This window comes from Desmodus rotundus, chromosome 7 (assembly GCF_022682495.2).
Source record: "Desmodus rotundus isolate HL8 chromosome 7, HLdesRot8A.1, whole genome shotgun sequence".
NCBI classification, from domain to species: domain Eukaryota; kingdom Metazoa; phylum Chordata; class Mammalia; order Chiroptera; family Phyllostomidae; genus Desmodus; species Desmodus rotundus.
Window position 1 is genome coordinate 113,871,059 of NC_071393.1, and position 26,789 is coordinate 113,897,847.

General features: G+C 39.5%; 1 protein-coding gene across 28 annotated transcripts in view; it reads left to right on the forward strand.

Moving 5' to 3' along the window:
* SIPA1L1 (signal induced proliferation associated 1 like 1) overlaps positions 1–26,789 on the forward strand; it is a 323,108-nt gene that overhangs the window by 132,424 nt on the left and 163,895 nt on the right. For 27 of the 28 annotated variants that reach the window (XM_071222029.1, XM_071222033.1, XM_071222028.1 and 24 more), the window contains one exon: positions 18,511–18,573. The gene's annotated coding sequence lies outside the window, so the exon portion shown is untranslated. Of the gene's footprint in view, positions 1–13,094; positions 13,114–18,510; positions 18,574–26,789 lie in introns of those variants that run through there. The other variant, XM_071222046.1, reaches the window with a different exon arrangement.

Genomic DNA, 26,789 nt, shown 5'->3' on the forward strand with positions numbered 1-26,789 from the left:
AGAATGGAGGGTTGAACTCTAATTACTGTTGATTTGTTTCTCCTTTCAGTTCTATTTTCCTATCATTTGTTTTGGGGCTCTGTTATTAGATTGCATATACATTTATAATTATTATATCTCCCTGATTAATTGACACATTTATCATTGTAAACTGTCCATCTCTTCCTCCCAGGTACCCTCCTCCCTCCTCTTGTAATTTACCTTAAAGTTCCCTTTGCCCAGTGATAGTGTGGCTGCTTCAGCTTTCTGTGGTTACTGTTTATAGTGTGTGTTCTTCTGTGTTTGAAGGCTGTGGAATCACTCATGTGTCAATATGAGAAAGAATATAATCCTTTGTATATTTTTCAAACCTGCCACATTTTCATAGCATTTTATTTACACCCATGATGGTGAGTTAAAGTCAAAGGAGAACCCTCTTAAATGGTCACATAGTTTTAAACTATCATGCATGTGTAGTTTTATAAATTTTAACACATATTTAGAGCTCTGTAACTTCTACCACAATTAGGATTCAGAACGGTTTCATAACCCCAAACACCCCCTCCTGCAATCCCTTTACAGTCACTTCGCCTCCCACCCGCATCCCACAGCAACCACTGGTCTGTGCTCCATTCCTGTAGTTTGTCTTTTGGAGAATGTTATTTAACTTGAGGAATGAGAATGTCACATGGAGTCATACAGTATTTAACCTTCTGAGGCCAGCGTCCTTCGCTGAGCATGCCTTCCTGGTTCACCAGAGCTTGTTGCGTGTATGAGCTGCTCACTCCTTTTTGTTGCTGAGCGTTCCATTGTGTGGATGAACCCGTTTGTTTATGCATCTGCCTGCCAAAGGACACTTGGGTTGTTTCTGGCTGGGGTGGCGATGAGTAGAGAGCTGCTATAAGCATTTGTATTCAGGTTTTTCTGTTAACATCAGTTTTCACTTCTCTCGGGTAAACGCCCAGGTGTGTGGTGTCTGGGTTGTAGGGTAAGTGCGTGTTTAACGTTAGAAGATAAACTGCCAAACGTTTTTCAAGAGCAGTACATCACTCTGCATTCCCACCAGCAGTGTGTGCGAGTGCCCCTTGCTTCCCGCACCACGTGGTATCGCCGGCGGTTTTCAGTGTAGCCATTCTAATGGGTGTGGAGCAGTACCTCATCGTGGCTTTACTTTATGTTTCCCTGATGGCACACGATTTCAGACATCGTTCATGTACTTGCCATCCTTCTATCCTCTTTGGTGAAGGGTCCTCTTTAAACTTTAGATTTTCTGTGTGAACCATTTCCGAGAACAATTATTTTAAGTACATTGAATACGATCTTTTCTCAACAGAGGAGGTCATTGTTAGGAACTGTAATTACTGTATGGGTTTGGAATTACCGGGAGCTTTCAGGGACTGTCGAGTGGTGTAAGGCTGCTTATGGCTCTTTCGGGCTTTACTTTTGTGCTGCCTGTGCACCTGATTCCCGCAGCAGTTCTACTTCCCCTTCCCTTTCTAGTTGACAGCTTTCATGAAATGATTGTGAATAAGCCTGTTAGAGTTGTGTTTGAAGAAGAACAGTGAAGTGCCTCTCAGTAAATGCTACAGGAGCTGTTCTCTAAGTAAAGTCCATAAACTGTAACATCTGTTTTAATGCTTCTCAAACTGGGGCCATGAAGTTGGTATGAGGGGGTCTGTGAATGTGAATTTCTTTGCACTGAGCATTGTTTATAGGCTGAATAAACAATATAACTTGCAATATATATTCGACTGTTTTTCAGAAGTAATGTGAATGCTACTGAGCAACCCTGGATTCATTATAATAGTTTTTTTCCCAGTGTAATTTTTCTAACAGCTCTGGTGTTTTGTCTCTCCCTTCCCCAGCACTGCCCCCCCCCCCCCTTTGGCCAAAGTGGGGCAAACAGAGGTTGTCAGGTGGAGTTTTCCTCATAAGTGAGTTGTTGCTGTTCGTGGCTAGCCACGACAGGGTGAAGTACGATTTCTAGTTTGTGCTGTTTAACCATAGGTCCTTTAGAGCATGTAGTATGGCATATTTTTGTTGAAAGTCTTTTTATGAAAGTTAGGATGCTTGTAAGCTCTTCAAATTCTTTGAACAAGAGGGCCTATATGAATTACTGTTAATACCAACCTAAACTAAACTGAATAGTCACAGGAAAAAGTATATTTCTCAAATCATCACTGCGTAAGTGAAATGTTTAAGTCATGGGTTGCAGGGTTATCCTTTTCCCATATTCATCATGTCATTTGATGCATTTGCTATAAATTAAAGTTGATTAGTAGTTGGTGGTTTAACACAAAGATTATAAAAGTAGTAAAGGAAACTGTTCCCACGCATGTAATTTATATAAGCACAATGTCTACTTGTGTATTCTTTTTTTAATAGTTCATTTTTATTGTATTTTTTATTACCATTTATCCCCCCATTAAATTCTCACTTAAGTCTCCAAAGTACTTTGCTGCTTTGCATGCCTTACACTGTCAAACAGGTTCTTCAAGATACATGCAATTATATCATAATATGATAATTTGTTATGCAGCTATCATATCTTAAATTATCAGCTTTATTTTCCTCAGTTATTTTTGGTTCTCATTTCAGGATGTGAAGTAAGATAGTAACTCCTTTTTATGTTAATAGAAATTATCTAAGCAGAAGTATAAGAGAAAGGTTGACAAGGTACTAAATGATCAGCACCCTAATTTTAGTTATGAGATATTCAGGGATAAAATTTATTTTGAGGGCCCCTTTTCTATTTACTTAGATCTCCAGATTTCTTTATGATATTCAAGCAGAACTTCCCTTTAAGAACTTTGGTTCAAAATTGTATAGATGAGAGTCGGAATTTACAATGTTCCTGGGTGGGATGGGGAGCACTGATGTCGGGTGTGCCCACCAGAAACCAGGGGTGCAGGTCCTAATCATGTGACTCTGAAACGATCCCAGGATGTTCTTATTGAATAATTATCTACACTTAGTTTGTTAGAGGTTAAAATCTTTGACTAAGTTTGTTAAAAGTGATTAACTTTATGTCATAGACATTCCACTATAGTAATTGAAAGTAGTCTAAATGTTCCTCTTTTTACATTTGGGGAGCAGTGTTTGAATTCCATTGAGATTCACCAGAAAGGAAGAAATTGTTAAGTTGAAGTACAGTAAAGTTAAGAATTTCTCTTCATTAAAAAACATTGTTGAGGGAACAAAAAGACAACCACTCAGTGAGAAGCCATTTGCTGTATGTAGTTCTACATCTGTGTATATCTACATGGATACGTATCCAACAGAGGACTCATCCAGAACATACAAAGAACCGCAAAGCAAATGAGCCAGAACCTTATCCCTCTCACCATTCCCCGGTTAAATACATACGACGTGAATAGGCAGTTCGCAATGGAAGATACTCAGTTGGCCAATAAGCCTTTTAAAAGGTTTTCAAAATCATTTCTTATAAGGGAAGTGCAAATTAAAATTGTACTGATATATCATTATATTCTCACCAGAATGGTGATTCCAAGTGTAGAGCAGCTGCACCTCACGTGCACTGCTAATGGGAGTGTTATCGGGTCCTTTGATGTGGCAGTTCCACTCCTAGGTGTGTACAGACTACACAGAAACACACGCACGTGTACCCCAAAGAATGCGTCCAGAATGTTCATAGCAGCATCATTTGTGCTAATGCCAAACTAGAGAAAATTAAAACGTTCTCAGTGGAGAAAAACATCGTATTTAGTATGTTCATATAATGGCGCCAGTGCTTCATGTTACAACATAGACAAGGTTCATAGGACTCAGTGAAAGAAGGCAGCATACTCTTGAATGAGTTACTTTTCTTGTGCCGTAGAAAGGCCAGTGCAAAACAGACAGGGCCAGTCTGTGGTGCTAGAAGTCATAATGGCTGCTGGCTTTGGAGGTTACTGGAGACCTCTGAGGGTGGCTGTCAGGTGTCAATGCTCTTCTCGATTGAGTGGTATAATAGTAGTTACATGGGTGGGTTCACTTTGTGCAAATTCCGAAAGGTGTACATTTAGGACTTCAATATATATATAATTTTTATAAAAGTTTACTTTTAAGAAATCCGTTGAACCTGTCTTTTTTTTTCCCTTCTGCATGTTATATCCTTAAATGGGAACAAGTAGTTTGAATTCTTTGTCATGATTGTTCTTATAACCCTTTTTATCTTCAAGGACCGGTGCTTTTATTTGGCTATTTTGGTTTTACTATGTCTTTTGGGTCGCTGGACCAATTCCACTGTGGGGGTGGGGTTCTTCACACTAATAAGCAACTCTCTAGACACCGACTTGGGCATCCTGTATTTCGACTCGATTCTCACGCCTACCTGCCTGGAGATACCATCAGATTCCGCAGGATAGGGGTTCAAGCCGGTGAGACTGCTCTGCTCCCCACCACCCCACCCTCCTCTCACCTACTTCAGATGCCAGCCACAAATCCAAATTGTTACCTGTACTCTGACCAGCTGACTGAAAAATCAAAGGTTCCCACAAACCTCTGGGTTTGATTAATTTGCTAGAATGGTTCACAGAGCTCAGGAAGGCTGTCTGCTCACCTTATTATTGATTTATTATAGGGGCTATTGAAGGGTGTGACTCAACAGCCAGATGAAGAGATGCATAGGGCAAGATATGAGGAAAGGCACCGATCTTCCATGTCCTCTGTAGGCAAGCCACTCTTCCCAGATCTCCAGGTGCTCACCAACCTGGAAGCTTTCTGAACCCTGTCCTTTTGGATTTTTAAGGATGATTTATTACGTAGACACGATTGATTAAATCATCGACCCCTCCTGTCCTTCCCCCCTCCCTGGAGATTGGGGGATGGGACTGAAAGTTCCACCTGTCTAATGAAATGGCCCCATTGGCAACCAGACCCCACCCTGGCTGCTTTCCAAAACTCACCTCTCCAACATTAAATAGTTAGGCTCTCATCACTTAGGAAATCCAAGAGTTTGCAGGGGTTGTAAGCCAGGAAGATGACTGAACGAAGGTCATGTACATATTTGGTCACGTGAATGACTAAAGATACAGTTCTTGTACAATTTATCACAGTATCGTGCTACTATAAGGATCTTTGTGAGGTCTGAATATTTTCAAAGGTCAAACACAAAATTTCTTGACTGTTAGGTAAAGAATAAACTGTAGTGGGTTTAGGGAATATGAAACCTGTCAGTGTTTAAAAATAATGTCACAGAAAACTAAAATAAGGTGCTGATAAGGTCTTGTTACTAGTGATCCTGTTAGTCCAGAGAGAATATTTTTAATTTGCAATAATGTAAATCTACTTATGGTGTAATATACTTCTTAGCTAATATAGTTTAATCGTCTTTGTGTTTTCATAAAAATCTGGCACTTAACATAATCTGCCATATGTTAAGCTTCTTCGTGTTTCTTTCTCCTGGATGCTATCATTTTCTTGAGGGCAGGAACTGTCTATTTCTCTTCACATAATGTGTTGCTTACATTAAATAATTGGAAAACGTCTTTAAAAGGAATGAAAATCAATTGGCAAGTAGAAAAAGAAAATGTTGTCTTCACTTTTTGTAGAGGACAGTGATAAAGTCCTGGAGGTTGTGAATTTACTGTGTATTTCCCTTGTATGTAGGACAAAATGAGTTGCAGTGTTTTGGGTCACGATTATATACCATCTATCCTGGCTGATGGTATTGAAATTTTGTAGTCATACTCCGGACCTCCATTGAGAAAATGTGCGTAATATATATTAGTGTGATGAACTTTGTCCAAGTTTAGCCTCAGACAGTGTAGATAATATTAAAAAATGGCAACATCTGGAGTGATGTTTACTAGAGTAGCTCATTTTATTCAAAGAATAGTGCTTGTGAAAGTGCTTCGTAAATTGCAAAATTGTACAACTAGAAGGTCATGAAGGAATTTTCTGGCATGGTGCCCATTTTGGCTTTGATGTTGAACCCACCTTTATATTCAGAATCACTTTAAAATGTTTTATGGGTAAATCACTGGCCCAACGTAAGTCGATTATTTTGTAGAAACATTTTAAGATGCTAATTTCATTTTCTTGTGCATTTCCAGTTGCATAGGCAGGGGTGTAATAAATTTATTGGCCCGCAAGTTTGGTTTCCTTAGTTGTAAAACATTTAAAAAATGTGTAGTGCATTGCAATTTGGAGTGGCTAATGGTTGTTGGTTGTGGTAATTTCCAAAGGTGTTTGCTGCTGTGAATGTTTCATTAAGTATTTTTCTGTAGACTTTCATCTTTCCAGACAACCCATTTTAAAAATATATATTTTATTGATTATGCTATTACAGTTGTCCCATTCCCCCCCCCCCTTTATTCCCCTTTGCCCTTCACACCCTCTCCCACCTGCATTCCCCCCCTTTTAGTTCATCTCCATGGGTCATACATGTAAGTTCTTTGGCTTCTACATTTCCCATACTATTCTTACCCTCCCCCTGTCAATTTTGTACCTACCATTTATGCTTCTTATTCCCTGTACCTTTGCCCCCGTTCCCTTTCTCCCCTTCCCCACTGATAACCCTCCATGTCATCTCCATTTCTGCAATTCTTTTTCTGTTTGTAGGACAACCCATTTGTTGAGGTTAACGCACCGATGAAATTGCCAGTAAAAGTTGTTAATATGCATATATATAGTTACTGATTGTAGTAAACTATTTTGGAATAATTTTGAGATTTACAAAAACCTTGCAAAGATGCGAATATGCATTTTAAATTGCCCTAAGTGGTAGTTTTTAAATTAGTATTTCTGTTAAAGTTTAATATTTTCAATAAAAATGCCCTTGCCTTTGACTTCTGTTCAGTGGAAAAGTATTGTGTTTTAAAGTATATTATATTTAAGGGAAAGCGTGCTGGTTTAGTTGTCCTTTTCTTTTCAATGTCCATTTGCCTGCCGTGTAAGACAGCTGTCAGTTACCCGGAGCGCTGTGAGACAGAAATGTTCATGTGTGTGATTGGTGCTCCGCATTTACGAGCGTGAATAAACTCTGTTGGATCAGGACCACAAGGATCATTTAATTCCAGGGTCAGAAATCCGCCTGGTGAAATGTTCATAGTTTCATACTTTAATAAAGTGGTTTAAAATAGCATGTGCCAAGTTTTTATTCCTTTCTCTTCTCCTCTTTTCTGTTGTAGTAGTACAGTAACATGGGAGAGTGATTTGTAAGAACAGAGAAATACCACATTTTATTGACTTTAAGATGCTTTCAGTTGTAAGACAGATCATTAACTTATGTATCCTTAAAAGACCACAGCCTTTTAAACTATGATACAACGCTAAGATGTATGTCAGTGGTAAGATACATCCTGATTTCAGCGACGTTAAAGAAAGATGTGAATTTTAGATTCCTGCAAAGCATTCATCATACTGACACAATTATTTTATGTGAGGTTTAACGTAGGACCTCTAGCTTCTTTAGAAGTCACTATGAAAGTCATTTATTTGTGTTGTATTGCTTGTCTTTATGTCTTTAGCCATAGATCTGAAAGCCATAACAGAGAGACCTATTTAGGTTGTAGAATTTCTAAATTGTATTTTTTTAAACCAAATTTGCAGAGGTAGTCCTGCTTATTAAGTGTGATGCTTTAAATTCTTGTAAATCTTCTCATGTTAAATAGACTTTTCCCCTCTCCTCGTTACATAGAAATTTGGAGGAAAACTTGGTAACTTTCTCCCTTTGTTAACTGGCCAGTTTTTTTACTATGGTAGTATAAGCGATTCTCTTATATGCAACAATTTGAGGAAAATATTGTTGTTGAATTGTGCCTAATATTTTTTCTGCCTTTGCTTTTTCTATGAAAATGCTTTTAACATATAAGATAAAACATAAGTAATTTAGATATCATATGATAATTCTGGTCAATGAAAAATGGCTTTTCAGTTCTTGGTGTAACATTTATATTGACGGTAATGAAAGAGACATCTTTCTGAATTAACCTGAACCAATTGATACAGAATAGTTCATGGGTAGTTTAGGCCTGATTTTTGTTGTTGCTGTTGCTGTTTATTTACCAAAGGACTCGGATCTCTTTCCGTGACACTGGTCTCACAACTGGGTGGGTCTGGGCTGTAATCTGTGCACCGTCAACTTCACTCACTTTGAAATCTTTCTTGAACCTCTGTCTCCTTGAACTTGCCTTTAATTTAGTGTCACTTAACTGTTATCTTTCTTTTACTGACGTGATGGGTGTTTCCTGAAGTTCCATCCATAGTTATCGTCTCCTTTCATACGTTCTTTTTCATGAGCTCGGCCATCTTCCATTGTAGACTATTTCAAACCCACCTTAACCCACAGCCTGAGCCCTGGCTTCTCTTACCAGCCACATTTTTAATTCCTTTCTTGACCCTGTTCTTTTACAGCAGATTCACAAGCTTAAGTGCCTGGCCAACAATGTAAATGAGTAAAAGCAGGCCTTAGGGTAAGAAAAAATATTTTTCTACACGAAGAAAAACAGCAGAGAGAGTGGAGTGATAAATGGCCATTGACACAGGCTCGGGGCGGAGCAGGACGGTACTGGGGATGGTAGAGAGTGGGAGACTGCAGGCCCCGTGCAGGCCCCGTGCAGGCTGTTTGGCTCCCCCATTGTTGCTCTTGGGGAATAGGGTTCGGGTTACCAGATCTCCTTGTGTTTCAAGAGAAGCTGTAAATCAGGACTTGCATGTTAAGTAACCTGAGTTTTAAGGGTTGGTTTTGAATTCTTGTAAAACACTGCATGGGCCAAAGAAAATACACCGATGGACCAAGTTCAGTTTATAGGCTCTTAGTTTATAACCTCATCCTGTAAAGGCACCTCAAATTGTGTAAGTTATCACCCAGTACTCCTGTATCTCCCATTCTTCCCTGTCTTTGCTCACCTACTGAGAAAACCATTCGCCCAGTTATTTAAGGTAGGGACTTCCAAATCCTCATTGACACCTCTCTCTCCCTTGTTACTTCTTAATTTTGGAGAGAGATCTGGGTCAAGGAAAAAGCTTTTTATGAATTAAGGAAGATTTCAACATGTTTATAGGCAGAAGGGAAGAGGCCAAGGGAGGGAATAGTGGACGGAGCTCATTGTGTCCTCTGGGAATGGGACCCAGCTGTGGAGTCCAGCTGTGACCTGCACGGCCTGACGCTGGTCTACCCTTCATATTTTTACTGCTTAGTAATCTTGTTTTGACCCAAAATAATCATTGCCTTTTTTGTGGATGCCCTAGTTCCTTTCTTGAGGAACTATATTATACTTTAAAACATGTTGTTTTTCCATATTAATTATTCTTCTTAAGTATTCTTGAACTTGGTACTTGTTGTCATGTTGCTGATTTCCTAGAATGGATGTGTAGGGGAGGTAAATAAACTTTCCCTGCACCCTCCGAGGGTCTCTGGCTGGGCCCGAGAAGTAGGTTGACATACATGAGCAGGAGAATCGCTTACAATTTTTTTTGAAAAGGATGTACATGGGAGCTTTCACAGTAAAATGAAGACACAAAAACCGCAGTTAGGCCTAAGTGTTTATATATTAGGTAGAACAAAGAGCAGTCATCGCGAAAAAGTAAAATACGTGAGGAAGTTAAAGGAAGATAATAGGGTTATTTTTAAAAGCTTTGCTCGCACAGATTCTTCTCGGCCTCAACCCCCGTCCCTGATGATCGGAGCGCTCTTTCCTCCAGGTGCGGGAGAGCATCTCTCTCTCACATGGGAGTTTTATCTTCTGTTTTCTGGAAGAAAGGGGAGATCACAGTGCCCATTGCACCTGTTGTTTTTTAAGTCCCTTTAACTCAAAATAGTAATCCAAATACACATGTTTGAGGGTGTCGTGTTCCAAGTCTCTTCACTTTTTTATCGTATGCTTATTTGTAGCAAATGATGAAACCGAGACTTTGAATTCAGTGTTGTAGAGATTCTGTTCCCTGCAGGGCCTCTGGGGTTTGATTGGCAGGCGCCATGACAGGTAGGCCAGCCGTACTGGGTGGGCTGGGTTTTCCCGTAAGTTGTGTGGGTTCTTTGCTTTCTGAGTGCAGGTCAACTGCGAGTTACAACTTCTCTGGAACATTGTCCGGTGTCTCCACTTCCAGGGATCGCACTGGTATTTCTCATGGCTTTAATGTAGGGGCTGATGCCACCCATAGCTTGTCACAGAGCCAAGGGACTGATGTGGGTGTCGTTTTCTTTAATTACCTGGTTCATCATCCATGGTCTGCTTCCTCCCCCAGAATCTGCTGACACAGTGGTCAGTTTGTTCTAGGTTCTGCTAGGAAGAGCATTCTGGAGCTCTAGCCTCTTATTTCTGAGGGGTTACTGGTCTTTGAGATCTGTTGGGTTTTGTCTGCAATCTGAATGCTTTCTATTTCTTAGAATTTCTCACTGCTCTGGTCTGCTGATGTCATCTGTACTGGGATTTCCTGTATTTCTGCGAATTTATGTGTATTTTTATATTTCTCATTAAATTTATTGAGATAGGAGGAGGGACAAAAAGGTAAATTTGTGGGGTGTTAACAGTTTTGGCCAAGACATCTTTTCTTTTTATACAGTTTTCCTTTTTCTACTTCTGCTCATGCTGTTTCCCTTTAGTCCCTTCTCTGTATTTACAGATCTCAAATATAATTTGCCTTTTACTTTAGTTACATCTATGACATTGCTCTTCAGGGTTTTTGGTTTGGAATGGTTTTGCCCTGTACTAGCTGGGAAATACTATTGGGGAAGCATATAGTGTAGTAGCTCAACTCAAGGCCTACGTTCAAAATTGGCTACTACTGCTACTTAGTAGCTGTGTCACCTCACAGAAATATGTCTCTAACTCTTCCACCCCTCCTGAGAATTATGGATAAATAATAGCATCTGCCACTTAACATTATTGTAACCAATCAGATGGGAGAGTCAAGGTAAAACACCTGGAACATGGTGAGTCCTGAGACATTATTAGCTTAAAAAGCTTCAGTGAATAAGCTCTTACCTGGACAGCTTCACTCAGGTGTGGCATTCTGTTTGTGTTGCCGATTTCCTTCCTGCCCACCTCCTCCTTTCCCAGACCCCAAGCAAGAACTAACGTTCCCCTGTTCTTCCATCAGCATTTTCTTTATACCGATACTGTGGTGCACATCTCACAGTTTACTTTTATTTTAGTTAGTCAGGGAGGACCTCAGCCATTAACTGTACTTTTGGTAGGCTCGTGATGCCTTGTTTCCCCAGGTGAAATTGAATTAAATTACGGCGTTTCTTTGCTTGTATGCCTTTAAGTTTAAAAACCTACAAAATTCGTAGTGAGATTCCCATTTTGCCTAATGTAGCAATCCAGATTGTCTGAAAAAATTAGAACCAATAGGAATACACACGTTGATGTTCAAGTCTTGAGGTAGAATTTCTTCTTTAGGAAACCTTAGTCTTTGAGATTAAGTCTTTCAACAGATTGGATGAGCCCACCCACATTACTGAGCGTAATCTCCTTTACTTAAAAGTCAGCTGATTGTAGCTGTTAACTACATCTACAAAATACCTTCACAGCAACACCTGGAGTAGTAGTATAGGTATTTGATTAAATGACTGGGTACCATAGCCTAGCTGAGTTAACATATAAAACCAACCATGTCCCCTAGTGCGTAGGCTTAACCAGGGTAGAAAGACACTCTCTGATTGGTTAAATATTATATCAATAGAATTTAAGCCATAGACACCAATGTCATCAAACATCCAGTTGAATATTCATGCGTCAAGTTCTTAACAACATTGTTTTTAGTGACAGTAGAGCATGTATGGTGATGTGAGGTCTTTGCCTGTTTATCCAACTTGTCTGGGAAGAATGGTCTCCCATTTGAGTTAATATGACAGTTATGAATTGAGCCCATTTGCTTCATGCTTATTTTTAGTGAAAAGATCTGTATATTGGCTGAATTTCAAAATTTTCATAAAGATCCTGGTTATTTAGAATTCAGGCCAAATGCACAGTTGTTACTGTAGAGAGGAAAGCAAACACTGCCTTCTGATTATTCAGTGTGCTCTGGAAAAAAAGAAGAATGGAGAATTCATGTAGCAAAATTATGGCTTAATCAATTCAATAGCTGTTAGACTGATACATGTAGTACATACCCTTGAGAATGAAACTAATGGTTTCCCTTAACATATCTCTAGTGTATCCCGTTGCAGTTCATTTCTTCTGTTAGCCCGCATAATTGCTTCTTACGTAAGTAAAGATTGTCACTTCTGCTTAAAATAGAAATCTGTTCTATGGACCATGGAACTGCTCTTTTTAAAATAGTGCTGTTAGAAAGCAAACAGAATGAATTAGAGCTGAATCAGCTAGAACTGTCACTTGATGTCTTTATGTAATTTACCATCTGCTGTGAAGATTTTGTACATACTCCCACCTATACAAAATATGGACCACAATATTCTAAATTCTGAACACTATTATGTAACATCTAAAAATCAAGAAAAATAGATTGTGTCTTTGATGCCAAATTTAAATACACAGCTTATGCTTTTCTCCGTTGTTAAAATTTGTTCACCTTATATGGTGTGACGAGCCCGTGCTTTGAGGGTGGTTAGTAGGCTGCTGAGCGCACTTCGTTCTGAGCTGCGCCGGGTGAGGGAGCTTAGGGAGTGGTGGGGGCGGTGCTGACCCCGGGCGGAGGGTGAGGGACACGACTGGGGGGGTCTGTGCTCACGCGAGGGGTTTGTTTTCAATCCAGCTGTATTGGTTTGAAAAGTTAAAGTTTTCATATATATATGTATATATATAATTTTTGGTAGAAAATATATATAACTTTATGTTTATATAAAATGTACTTTTAAATGAATCTGAAGTCAATTGGTATGAGCCTAAGAGAAGCAATCACACCAGTTGTGGTAGCTGCCTAACAAAATAACAGATTTTGGGGGTCTTTAAATACAAAACCTTTTGAAAAGCTCCAGTGTGGATGATGTTATTTCAAGTGTTGTACTTAGACTTGGGGAATTTAAGTGCCATCTTTTTAAAATAACAAGGAGAACTGCAGTTTTGTTTTGTTTAACCTAGTGTTTGGCTCGGTATTGTATTCACAGGGATAGAGGACTATGTTATTATCTCTTGGAGGACTTGTTCGTCTGTCTTGGAAACATTCACAGCACCAAGCACAAACGAAGCGTTTAATGACTGTTATGTGGTGTTGAGCCAGCCTTCAGTGAGTTTGTCATCTAACTCTTAAAATTTTAGTTTATAACTAATTTCTTTCTGAAAAAGTATTTAGGGATATTGCCCCCTTGAATTTTTCCACACTGTTGCATTTAGCATCAGAGTTCAGTGATATTGCTGCAAACCACATTTTGTTTTTTTTATTCTCCTCTTGGAATTTAGGTGGTTTGCAGTTTCCTGTGGTTATGAACAATTGATGGTCGTAACCATATAACTTAGCAGTGGAATCGCCCGCTGGCAGGTTGTGCTGTCACCCTTGACGATTTTCCAAGTGATGGTGCCGTCCTACAGCTCCCACCAGGGTGTGACGTTTTGATGCTTCCGTTGCTCCACAGCGTTGCCACACACTTGACGTGGTCTGACTTTTAAACTTAGCCCAGCTGCTAGGTGTGCAAAGGCTTTTTTTATTTGTATTTCTCTAATTATCAGAGAAACTAAATATTATTTCCTGTGTAAAGGACCTTTTGCATTTTCTTTTATAACTTCCATCCATTTTTATCTTGGATTATCTTATAAATTTATAAGAGATATATTCTAGAGCTTATATTTTATTGGTTATATATTTTCTAATTTATGTTTTATTTTATGTTCTGTATGATGTCTTTTAAAGAACAGAACTTCTTTATTTTAATGGCAGAGTGAATTTATTTTCCTTCTTTGTATTCTTAGCCTATTCTGAGTCCATAAGCTGTAGTTTTATTGTCTACTAAAGGTTTTATAATCTTAAAATGGAATTGATTTATATAGACAGTGGAGTATGGATTAAATTTCATCCTCCTTCCCCCATTTATTTAAATATTCAGATATTATTTTTATCAGTATGGACTCATGGATATTTGCTTTACCCTGTGTGTTATAATCTATTAATGTAATTTTTTATTTCTCAAATTGTCCCAGATTTGACCCCCTTAGGTTACAACTAATGTCCTTGCGATAAATCCCCATCTTTTTTGAGCCCTTTTTATTTTGTCATACCATACGATGTTCCAGGTTCATCTGATCCTTTCCCTACTCCAGCTTTGCAACTAGAAATTTCCTTAAGTAGTTCTCTTTCTTCTTTAATAATCGGAAGGCAGTGTTTAGAAACCAGTATCTGGGTGTCAGGTGTGCTCATTGCTGTGGGATATCATTGTCCTAGGTTCTCTCAGAGGAAAAACTGGGAGGTTATTATATATGTGCACAGCATGTAGATTATTATATATGTATAATATATAATAATCTTTTATTAGATATATACATACACACATGTACCTACATCTGTCTATATTTATCTGTCATCTACGGAAATACATGTTAAAAACCGTGGTATCTGTGATTCAAGTCCAGTGTCATAGAGTTGATTCTGGCCTTGTCCCTGTATTCGTTTTGTCTCTAGCTTCAGAATACCCAGTCAAGATACTGGGCAGGCTGCTTCTCTTCTGCTGCGCTCCCGTAAGTGTGCTGATGCTGTGCATTGGCAGTGCAGGTCATTTGTTTCTGATTGTGTTTCATTTTGAGTTAACCCTGAATGCTGGTTGATTTTAATTATCTACTTTTTAAATTTTGTGAAACATTCCTATGGCTATAAATGTCAAAACTACATAAAAAGATATATTTGGAGAACTTTCACTCCCCCTCTATTCCTGTGTTCCATTTCTCATTCCTCTAATTCCAGCCCCAATGGCTCCATAATGCCTAGAAAGTAAAATTCAGACATAGTGTCAACATAGTCCCGCTATCACCTCAGTTTTAGCTTGATCTCTACACTGTGTTCTGGCTGCCTCAGGTTTTTTGTTATTGCTCAGACTTGACTGGCTAATTCATGCTTATTCAATGCCTTTGGACATTCTCTCTCTGCTTGGAAGGATGGTCTGCTCCCTCTTACCTCGCTCATCTTTTAATTATTCAAAACCCATTTTAACTCATACCTACTATATGAAGACTTCCTTTCCTTGCCCTCCTCTCCTCACTTGCCCTTCACTTCTCCTACGTTTATTAATACTAACTCTGCCCACAGCACTTGGAATATTGTGTAACTTTCACGATAGTTTAAATTATTGATGCATAGGTGTATCTTTGCATCTAGTTCAGTTTCTCACACATCATCAGTGGTGCGGTAAATGCTGTATAGGGAATGGATTTCAGTTCTTTTCACTTATTTATTCCTTATGCCTTTGCTCTTTATTTCACTCATGATACAAGTTCATACTCATATGTGAATCCATATAACGTGATGACCATGGATCTTGTTGTCCTTGGAATTTTTATATTCTCTGCCACTCCTAATATATTTGGGCATAACCTGGGTAATATAATGGCTTCTTACGACCCCTGGAAAGTTAAACTATTCAATTAAATTTTAGACCCAGTGTACAGGGACAAGATGACATCAAGGTATAGAAATGGCTTAACATATGCAGGCCTAGAAAGTCAAGACCATTTTATTTTTCAGAGTTTCCTCCTCCCTCGAGAAACTGAAATTTTCTGCCCACTTAATCTTTTAGATTGGAAGAAATTGCACTGGAAATACATCCCTCTAACAGTCTTTTAAGAACCCTAGTCAGCTTTTAAAATGTCATTATTTTTGTCCACAATGCAACTTCAGTGACTTCCTAAATTGTGTTTCTAAGCTGTTTATGTTACTTTCTAGTCTGTATAGATTATTCAGCAGATTATGCTAAAATGTAGGGATTTATTTCCACCAGTCTCTTAATCCACCATCTGTTACTCTCCTTCACTCCCTGGGTGTTGCATTCTCCCCCTGACACTCCTGTGTGTTCCACCCGATCAGGGCTCATTCTCTGCAGTCCTACCTGGAATTCAGAACAGAGGCTTAGTTGCAGTGCAGACACCACATTAAATAAAGGGAGGCCTCATGACTGTGCTTTGTGAGGGCACAGGGCTTGCTGGTGTGGCAGAGTGTCTGATGTCCAGGGAGAGTGAGCTGCGAGAAAGCACCGCTTACAGAATTGGCCCGTATTCTTTGTTTATTAAAAAAAAATAAAATATTTTACTTTTTTATGCAAGTGTAACACATGTAAAGACAAGTGAGTCTTAAGTGAGCACTTTTGATACATTTTCCCAAATTGAACATAATCATGAAACCACCACTCAAACCAGGGACTCCAGCATCAGTAGCCCACAGATTTCCCTCTTACACCTTCTCCTGGTCTCTACTCTCCCCCCACACTCAGAGGTAACTACTGTCCTGACTTACATAGTTCTACCTATTTTTGAGCTTTATAAATAAAATGGCATCATGCAATATATGTTCAACATTATGTTTGTGAGATTCATTTGTATTGTTGCATTAAGTATAGTTCATATATATTCATTACGCTGTAACAATGAAACTGCAGCTTGTGCTGGCTGCCTGTTTCTATAAATGTTTTGTTGGAACACAGTCACACCCATTCACTTACATATTGTCTGTGGCTGTTTTCACACTCCAAAGGCAGAGGTGAATAGTTGTTGCAACAGGGCATAGAGACTTTATGGTCAAAAATACTTACTCTCTGGTCCTGTGCAGGAAAAAAAAAAAAGCTGACTGACCCCTGATGTATAGCGCTCAGTTATATGAATACTCTCTAATTTATTTGCTGCTGAGTTTTGACTTCTTTGGATATTACTGTATGTGTGTTTGGGACCGACGTATCTGCAGGCGCGTTCCTGGTAGGCATTTCCCCAGGAGTGGTGTTGCTGGGCCACAGAGTATATTTACACTCTGCTTTATTAGACATTGCTGAACAGTTTTCCTGTTCACACTCCCACCAGCAGTGAATGAGAGCTGAATTGCTCCAGATCCTAACACTTCATGTCCTCAGATTTTCATTTGTAGTCATTTTGATCAGTATGTGATTCTATGTCGCTGTGGTTTTAATGTGTGTCTCCTTGGTGATGAGTGAAGTTGAGCGCCTTTCCATATGCATATAGACGGTTTGGATGTCCCGTTTGGGCGGCCTGTCCTTCTCTTACTGCTTTATGTGAATTCTTTATGTATTCTGTGAGTCCTTGGGAGGATATATGTGTGGAAAATATCTTTATTCTGACTTGCATCTTTATTTTTTAAGGTGCTTTTATTTTTTTATTTTTCTAAACCTGTAGGGGATCAGGAAATTGAGAAATGGTTGTCCCTCTATCTGCCTGAAAGCAGGGCACACATTTTCATTTTTAAAGGTTCACACGTCTTCCAGACGAAAAGAAGAGAATGATTTTTAACACCAGAAAGTGAGTCTGTGTAACAAATCTCACTCACCAGTTCGTATCGACCATGCGCGTGCCGCAGTTTATCACCCTTAGGAATCCATGCCTTTCTCTCCCTCTGCCTAGTCACTTCTCTAAAATTTTGCCCTTTGTCAAAATGGCATATAAGTCCTTGGGTCTGACTGCCTCCCTGAGTTTTTACTTCTTTTCTGTGATATCCTTATGCATGTAAAAATATTCACATCAATAAAGAAATAATGCCTTTTCTCCTGTTAATTTCTTTGTCAGTTTCATTTGCATGCCCCCAGGAACTGACCCTGAGGAGAGGAAGTTTTTTTCCTCCCCTACAAACTGTAACTAAAGCCAACAACACAGCTGAATCTTCTGTACACTGAGGGCAGTGAAACTAGATGTGGTGTCTGTAGATGCATGGGCAGTAGCTGCCCTCAGCCCTGTCAAGGCACACTGTCCCCAGGAAGCACCACAGCATCAATAGATTTTTATATATGTAAGTCCTGCTTAACTAAGAGTGTGATTTGCTATATTGTTATTTGTCCTGGCGTCTGAGTGGAAACAAAGTTTTTATCTTCCATTTTTGAATATTAAAAACCATTCTAGGGTGTTAGAGTCCCCAGTTTCTAAGGGTGTGCTTCCTTAGCATTCTATATCCATGACAAATATTCAAAGATTTTACTAAGATGCAGTATCAAATATTTGAGTCAGAAATGTGTACTTTTTGCGAACTGTTATTTCCTCGGATCTCTGAGATTAGAAATTTAGAAACCGAAGCTGATTTATCTAATCTTACGTTGCATCAAATTGAATATAGTAGATATGTGTTATAGAGTGAGTATATGATTTTTGAGATCAGTTTAATAATTCTGTTTTTGTTTCAGTTTTATAAATAGCTTTCCAGAACAGTATTACTTGATTAAAATGTATTTTGTTTCTTTTGTTTTTTGGTGTTCAGATCTACAATAGACACAGATGATTTGAACTTGAAAATGTTTAGAGATACTCCAATACTACAGATACATTTTCTAATTTCTAATTTAAGTGCAACTGCTTACTTTTAGAAGGCTGGTTTTGTCTTTTAAAAAGATAAAACTTTTATTATGTAACTTTTATTTTAGTGAAATTTCTTGTGTACTAATTTTTTCTATTTTAAACTATTTTTAACTTTTTATTTCTGGTTTTTTTTCAGGTTATACATTATTACTGGGGATGCTAACTGTCAAAATCTCTGTCGCCATGGCACGAGACTATAGTAAGTACTCTACCATACTTCCTATGACCTGCCTTCTTTAAAACGTGCTTTGTCTTTAAATTTCTCATTGGAGCGGTGGAAATTTAGAAACAAAGTTTTCAAAATCTACTTTTCTCAAAGGGTTCAATTTCTTCGGTCATCTGCGTCTTGAATCTTTAGCCAGATATACATATATATTGTGGCAGTGATAAACACAGGTTTGCTCAGGCCGTTCCCTGTATGTACTAGAAGAATGGATATGAGGGTTGGAGCCATACCATGTGTCCAGTCGATCCCCCATGTGACAGAGTTGAAGAACTGACTGAAGCTCCAGGGTGGGCCCTGTGATTAGAGGCAGTCCTGCCCCATAACCCTGTCGACTCATCATGGACAAAGTATCAGCGAGCCTAGGGCACTAGCCAGAGGGATGGTTTCAGGAATGGTCCGGTAATTTTGTTCTAGGCTATGAGACTGCAGGGTAGGTTTGCCAGGAGTTTCTGGCAGAAGTCTTCCAATTAACAGAGCTACAGAGAGAGCCTGCCTCTTTCTTCTTCGGGATGTGGTTCTGTGCCAGTGTGAGGTCTGGTGTCTGCAGTCTGAGCAAGAAGCCACACAAAGTGGAGGGCAGAGAAGCCGCCCTGGGGCCTGTCTCTCCTCCAGAAGTCCAGGCTTTTGAGCCAATACATTTCCTTTTTGATTAAGCCAGTTTGCATGGGGAGCCAAAACATCCCAAGTGATTCACTTAATTTCCATTTTATTTTTAGTAATCCATTAGTTTTCCCCTGGGTAATGTGGGAGTAATTGCAAAGTGAGGCAAAATAATACCATTAAATTAAACTGGCAGGGCATGTTGCTGTTGACTGGCACGCTCTTCACACGTAGCAGTTAACAGGTAGTGATTTCGTATTCAAAGAGAGGAGAATAAAATGTGTCGCTTTTAGATTTCCCCCCTCCCCTGGAAGGATTTTCTTTTTAAACAACCCACTTGGACTGAGAATGCTGAACAGGGTTTGGACTGGGCCTGAAAAGTCATTCCCTTGCATAGGTGTGTACTTGGCAGTGTGGACCTGTGCCTAGAAGAAGAGTCCGTACCCAAACTTCTGATTCCTTGTTTGCTTTTCAAAAATTAAGGTGAATATTGCAAATATAAAAATGGCATAAAGACTAGTATAACAAATACCCGTATGTGCGCCCTCACAAACACTAGAGAAATCAAATGTTTGCCGATGCTCTGGAACAATTGAAAGCCCAGGGGACGGTCCCTCCCTAACTGCGGTGGCAATTTTCTGCCTCTGAGGAACCGCTGCCCTGTGTCGATCTTTATTCTCCTCGTGCTTTTGTTTGTCCTCTTACCACACACGATTTTTGTGTGTTTTTAACTTCAGGCAATGTAGATAGGTGATTTGTTGTTCAAAACCTCAGTTTAGAATAAATTCAGGATCATGGAAAGAGGCTATAAATTGGTTCTCAGATACTTGTCCAAAGACTGATTACTAGGCACCTAGTGATTTGTACTGAAATGTGTTAGATTTTAAATGTTTGATGAGTTTAATCCACAGAGTGACAGCGGTTTGTCTTACCTTGCGGATCTGGCGTGCGGTCAGCCTCCGACTTCCCTTCCTGTCCCGGGTCCCGCACGCCCATGCCGGTTTGGCTGTGCAGGACGCTTCTAGACCATCAGTGTGTCGTCAGTGAGCTTTTTGGACTGCGTTGGCTGCTTTTTGATTTAAATGCTCTCTTCCTACCGTGGTCAATGTGCTTGCCTTTGGCAGACTTAGGTAAATCTATGTACCTTTCTGCACAATTAGATACGACACCTACAGAAGTTATTCTGTGCTTTCCAAATCCGTCAGTTTGTTCCTCGTGCTGGCAGCAGTGGTTATAAAAGAGGCATCCACTCCTATGAATAGACTGCGAAGCATGGAAACATAGTGCTGTAGGAGAGGAAAAAATAATTTTACTTTTACCCTTCCAAACTCTTCTGGCTAGACTAATAATCACATTCCCAAAGCGAACAGTGTCCAGCCGGTAAAGTCTCCTGGCTGCCTTGCCAAAACTGTGGGGGAGGAATAATATTTTCTTCTCCTACCCTTTCAAGTTCTTCTGGCTGGACTAATTAATTAACAGGAGACAGATTAGCAGGAGAAAATGACCAAATTTATTTCATTTGTTTATTCTCACCTGAGGATATGTTTATTGATGAGAGACACACACACACACACATACCAGTGTGATTGATCGCTTCCCATATGTGCCCCAACTCGGGCTCAAACCCACGACTTAGGTATGTGCCCTGATCAGGACCTTTCGGTGTATGGGACGGTGCTCCAAATAACTGAGCCACCTGGCCAAGGCGAAGAGCAAAGTTATTACATACGTACATACACGGTGGCATACGGACACGAGACTTGAGAGATCGGGCAGGCAAGGCTTACATGCCGTCTGAGGGGTGGGAGGGGAGTTGTGCTTTGGGACTTCAGAGGGCAGGAAGGTAATTCACATGGAGATAGAAAAGCAAATATTTCCTAAGTAAATGTTTGCTGGACTGTCCTTAACAGGACACAGGACTTTGATCCTTTGCTGGGTTCCTCCCTATCACATACTAGCTCATATCAAACTATAGTTATCTGTGATGGTATTTTCCTTCCTGAAGCAAGTCCTCCGTCTAAGTTATTCTAGGCAGTTAGGGGGAAGGGTAAAGGTTTGTTCTGAGTCTTCTGTTTCTTACAAAATAACCAGTTTAAAATAATCAACATTCCAAAAGGTGTGTTATGGGGTGGCGAACTCTGCTTTCCCTCAGTATCTCAGTCACTGGGAGATCTCAGACCTCTTTGCTGTCTTGTCATTTCCCTCTGTGCCCCAGTGTGAGCCTTGGAGGCGCTTTTGTATTGTTCATGTCTGAAACGTGTCTGGAGTCATTCAACTTCTGCATTCAGAAACTTTTTTTTTTTTTCTGTTAGAGGAATCTTATTACTCCTTGTTCTTGTCTGGAATGTTGTTGTTGGAACTGGAAACTGAATAGTCATTCCATTCAGAGATCATTAATTCTTTCATTTGGGGAACATAATTATTGATAAATTGCCAGAGAAAGATTGATGACCATCAAAAGAGGATTTCTTTCCCTTTTTTTTTTTCAGAGTGTTATCTTTGCTTAAACGTTTAACATATGAACAAGTAAAGGCAAAAAAAATTTCACCCCTTGACTCATATATCTTGTATCTATATTACAGGAAGGGATACAGAAACATCTTTTATTGAAATCAAACTTAGTTTTTTGCGCATTGTGCATCCTTTTTGTTGTTGTTGTTTTTGTTAAAATAATGGCTTCATTTTAAAATTTTATTTAAATGTAACTATTTTTAGGCTTTTTTCCTTCAGTGTGGACCCAGGGTCTTAAATTAAAATGTTGCCAGTGTTAGAAGATTATAGCCAGCAAGTTGAAACACTTATCCAATGAGGCTGCTATGACAAGAGCTACTAACTCTCTCCCATTGGGGTAAGACTAGTATTCAAGGTAGTGAGTGGTTTTGGGCATCAGGCCAAATACAGACACAAGAAATTTAAGATATCTAAGCTATAATCCTGTAATATGTCTTGTATCCATTTTCTTATTTAAAAAACTTTAGTGTTATGGATACTTTTAAAGGGAAAAAAGCCTTTTAAAAATTTTCTTAAAAAAATCAGTTCAGTAAACTGATATTTTTTGTTTCTTGTGGAATGACATCTTTATATTTGGTTTATTTTTTCATATAAAGGGATTTGTAGACTTGGCTTGTTTTTACACCTCAGAATGAAATGGTGCCTTTGCGGGGGGGCGGCCCACGGGCCGAGGGACTTGCAGACAGTGACTCAGACCCTGACGGTCCGCTCTCCGCACTTGCCGACTGGAAAGTGCTGGCCATCGGCCGTTTAGTCTGGGAAAGCAACACATGAATCATCTAAGTTGGCACAAGTGATCCAGAATGCTGTTACACGTTTTCTACTCTCTGTTCTGATTGAGGGGGTTAGAAAGGGAGACTTGTTCTTTGAGTTTTTAAGTATTCTAGAGGGCAAATACATGTCTGTGAAAGCAAATGTCTTCCCCAGATAGAGTGCAAAGCAGGTCGGACCTTGTAAGCAGTTCCGATTTTGCAGGTCTGTGTTACAACAGCCCTCTCCACCCTCGATAACCTTTCCTTTGTGAAGGAGGAGGTAACTGTTGCCTGTCTTCCAGCTCCAGCTCATCCCCGCCTGTCCCCCACACGTCTCTCAGAAAGGGGACCCGGGGCTGTCTTGCTGCCTGGAGACACAGCCTAACCCCCTACCACACTTTTGAGGTAGGAGGAACTTCCAGAAGTTTACAGTGTCTCTATTTTGCTTACTCTGAGTTGTCCTACTCATTATCATCTCTCCTATTTAGGGTGGACTTTTGATATCCTTTTCTCCCCTTTCTCACAGTGTTGGGAGGGCAGATTTATTGGGCCCATTAGGCACCAGGCAATGAAGTGGGTGCAAGTCATATCTTTTTTGTCTTCACTATATAACTTAACTTTGTTTCAGTTTATTTTATAACAAGACTTTAAAACAGTCATATTCATTCGGAAGTGGAGGACATGTATAAGTCATTTAGGAATACAGATAAAATAAATACTTTTTTAGATAGAAAGTAACCCTTTTAATTAGTTTTTCCCCTTTTTGGGTTTTCTCTGATGGTGCATTTTGGGGCCTGCCCAGTACTTATTATCTTCCTGTGTCCGCTCCAAAGAGAAAAAGACAAGCAGACTTATCCAGTCCATAGCACAAACACCAGGCTTCAACATGTAATGTGGTTTGACTTTGTAATACATGGATAAATGTTTATTTTCATATTGGAAGGTGTGTGAGTGGGCTTGTCAAAGGAATGCATCTTCTGACAGGAAGGAGAAGAAAGCCATAGCCCACTGTGTAATTCTGTGTTTCTCGGGCATAACCACTGTTCTGCGTGTGGGCAGACGTGTGAGACGTAGGCTGTGTTCTGTGGTGTTGCCGTTTGTCAGACATCGTTACTGTTCGCTGTGGAGTTGATAAAAATCAGGCATTCAGATGATAAAATTGTTTTGGAATGAGTTTCTAAGAAACTGGTGAAGTATTTCCTATCAGTGAATAGCCTTGATAAAATTCCATTATTACACAGTTAGTTAAGCTCTTTTCCCTGATATAAATCACAAAGACCTTCATATTAGCAATTTAGACTGCTTATAAAAAGAGCCTGTTCACTAAGAACCTGGTCCTGTTTGTTATAAGGACTTGTGTAGTTCCCAATTAACCTTTCCACTTCATCTCTGTTTGCAATTAGGAGCCCAGAGACCATGCTTCAGTACTGAATACAAACCTCCCAACCTTATTATCCTTAGTTTGCATATTGTGTAAATAATTGGGTCATTAGCCAACACCTAAACAGAGGGGTGTGAAAGGCTTACCTTTAGTGGGAATTGAACCTCACTTTGTGGCTTCTAGATTTCTTTGTGTAAATTATTTCTCCCATGGCAGTCAGAATCCCTTGGTAATAGGTGCAGTGATGGTAAGACTTCAGCCAAGAATTGTGAAGTTCTTAATAAGTGTAAAAACATCTAAAGGAGTTTTATGTTTGATTCCATCTTATCCCCTCCATAGCAGGTGTCTTCTAACTGTGTGAAACGGTGTCTCAATTTTCTGAATGATTGCTGATCTTTGATGAAAGCTTCCCACCCTTACTTATTTTCAAAATTTTTTTTCTCAAACCAATTAAACAGCATTAGTCTGGTCTGTGGGTTTAGATGCCCCCTCTGTAATCGGAAAAACTCTGATGAACAGTGTGTGACGGTAGACCAGCTGTCTCTCGTTGTGTCTGACTGTTTGGCCCCATCCCTAAAATTTGACATCTCCACTGTATTATTACATAGTGGCCTTGTTTGGAAGACGGAAGATAAACAGTGTATATCTATTCATGCTGTAAGAGTATAGAGCTTGTTGCCTGTAGAGATTCAGGCCAAGGTCCAGCATTCATTGTCGCTGTAACTTGATCCTTTAATTGTATCTTGCTGATCATTTGAAATGATATCCATTCAGTTGTATTTGTTTTAAGCATCAAGAAAATCCCATTTAATACTCTGTCTCCCAGCAAAATAATTTCTATAAAAATAATACATACTTGTGAAAATGTAGAAAGGCAGATAAACGTAAAGATAAAAATAAAACCCATTTTTAATTTTACCATCCGGAGTAGCTGTTACTAACATTGGCTAGAAATGCATTCTCACAGAACACAGAGCATTTCATTAAAGGGAAAACATCTCACACCAATTATTAATAAAGACCTGACTAAAGGTGATGGCAGCCAGAAATTCTTAAATGCTTATAAATGATACGTAGTTAATACCCTCTAAATTACAAGCATTTGTTTCTATAGGTTGGGACCATGTCTCCATAGGATAAGGAGAGAGTCCCTTGAAGGAGAAGCTGGACTCTGGCCTATTCTGGTTAGCTTTCATTCCCAGGAATTTCCAAGGAGAAGTTTGTATGTGTGTGTAGAGTGTGTTTCTCTATGTAGGTTTTTTTTTTTAAGTGAAAGAGTCATGCAAATTAAGCTGCTATATAGAAAGAGTAGAAGAATAATATACTTTTAAAAGAAATGTCTTCTGTTCCCCGATAGAAAGATAGGAGAGGAAAGTCAAGTGGCCAAAGCCTGCACATGGTAATTTCCAGGGGTAATTGTAGGACAGAGTCCTGGCTGGATTTTTTTAATATGGGATATCTGTCCTCAGCTGCATTCTCTCTGCTTCTTCCCATGCTGGAATAGCTCCATATAATTTAACAGTGCAGCATTGCACAACTCAGGGATTTCTGCCCTCACTCAGGTCTCTGATTATCCCACTTCATGCTTTAGTTTACAATAACTTGGGTTTCCTTCTGGTTTTCAAATCATCACACCACAAAGACTCAAACAACAGACATCACCCCGGATCTGTAAGTATTTGTCTTTCATGGTGTTTCGATAGTTTCTGAGCATTTGTTTGTGGGCTTCCTTCTCTGAGGCTCAGAATAACTTGATGTGCCACTGTTCCCTTGACTTCCAGTGGGCTTCATTTAAGAGGCATTCTCCCTGAGCAGGGATGCACTTCAGCCAGTCGGCCAGTGATGATCCCCCAGTTTCTTATCCTGAGGCTATTGTGTAAACAGAGCAAACGATGAGAGTTTCGTCTTTTGTCCTCTCTTCCCAGTAAAGAGTGTCAGAGTTGATTTAAAGGAAGTCTGCATTTTGTGGTATCATTTAGTTTTGACACTGTGTTCCTTTAGATTTTCGCCTGGAATTCTTTGGGAAACTCCACCCGGAACAAAGTGAAGATTTTTAAGAGGATGTGTTTCAGCAGCTGTTAATGTTAGCAAGAACAGAGCACTGTCTTTGAGGATTCTCTGGCTCTACAGCACTGGCTTGCTGGATTTCGCGTTTACAACTGTACTCTTTTCCATTGAGAGACTAATTTGAATTACATTAGGCAAATATTGCCAAGTTTTAGGTTATTTTATGTTTGTATTGTTGTATCGAGTGTTGGACTGACTTGCTCACTTGTTAACTTTGAGTCATTGGTGTGATCGTCTGTTTTCAGTTTTAAGCATCAAGTTGAGATTTTAGTATTTAAACACTTAACTTAGAAAGCACATTTTAATTTGCTTACAACATTTTGTCACTAATAATAGTAGTCCTGTCTTTCCTGTCTGTTTTACTAATGGGTGGCTTCATGGGACATTCAGATTTTGCATAATCACGTTCAGTGGTTCTTAACTGCTGTGTTTTTACCCACATTGGTGGGTTGTGCGTTGGCTGGTTTTCTTGCCTAGTACTCAGATGCATCACAGTGAGCTCTTCTCAGCCAGACGTAAAGAACCCTCTCTGTCTGTGTATCTGCTGCGTGGACTCTCAGCAAGTTACCATGCTCTCTGTCGGTGGGTTTGTGACTCTGAAGTTGACTTCTCAGATGCGAGGGCAGACAGGTTTGTTGTCGCTTTACAGAAGCATCCAGGGTAATCTCTTCTGGGAAAGGATTTGGGTAAGCCATTCTCAGTTGGTCTCCCAGTTCTCATTCTTGTTCCTTCAAAGTGGGTCATCTTTTCCCTCCTCTGTCTTCATTGTCTTCTCCTTTTTTGATAAGAGAGGGAGAGGAAGACAAGAGGGAGAGAGGGAATGTTTGAACTTGTTCTAAGTGGAGGGTGGGAATACAATTAAGTTTGGGTAAAGAATG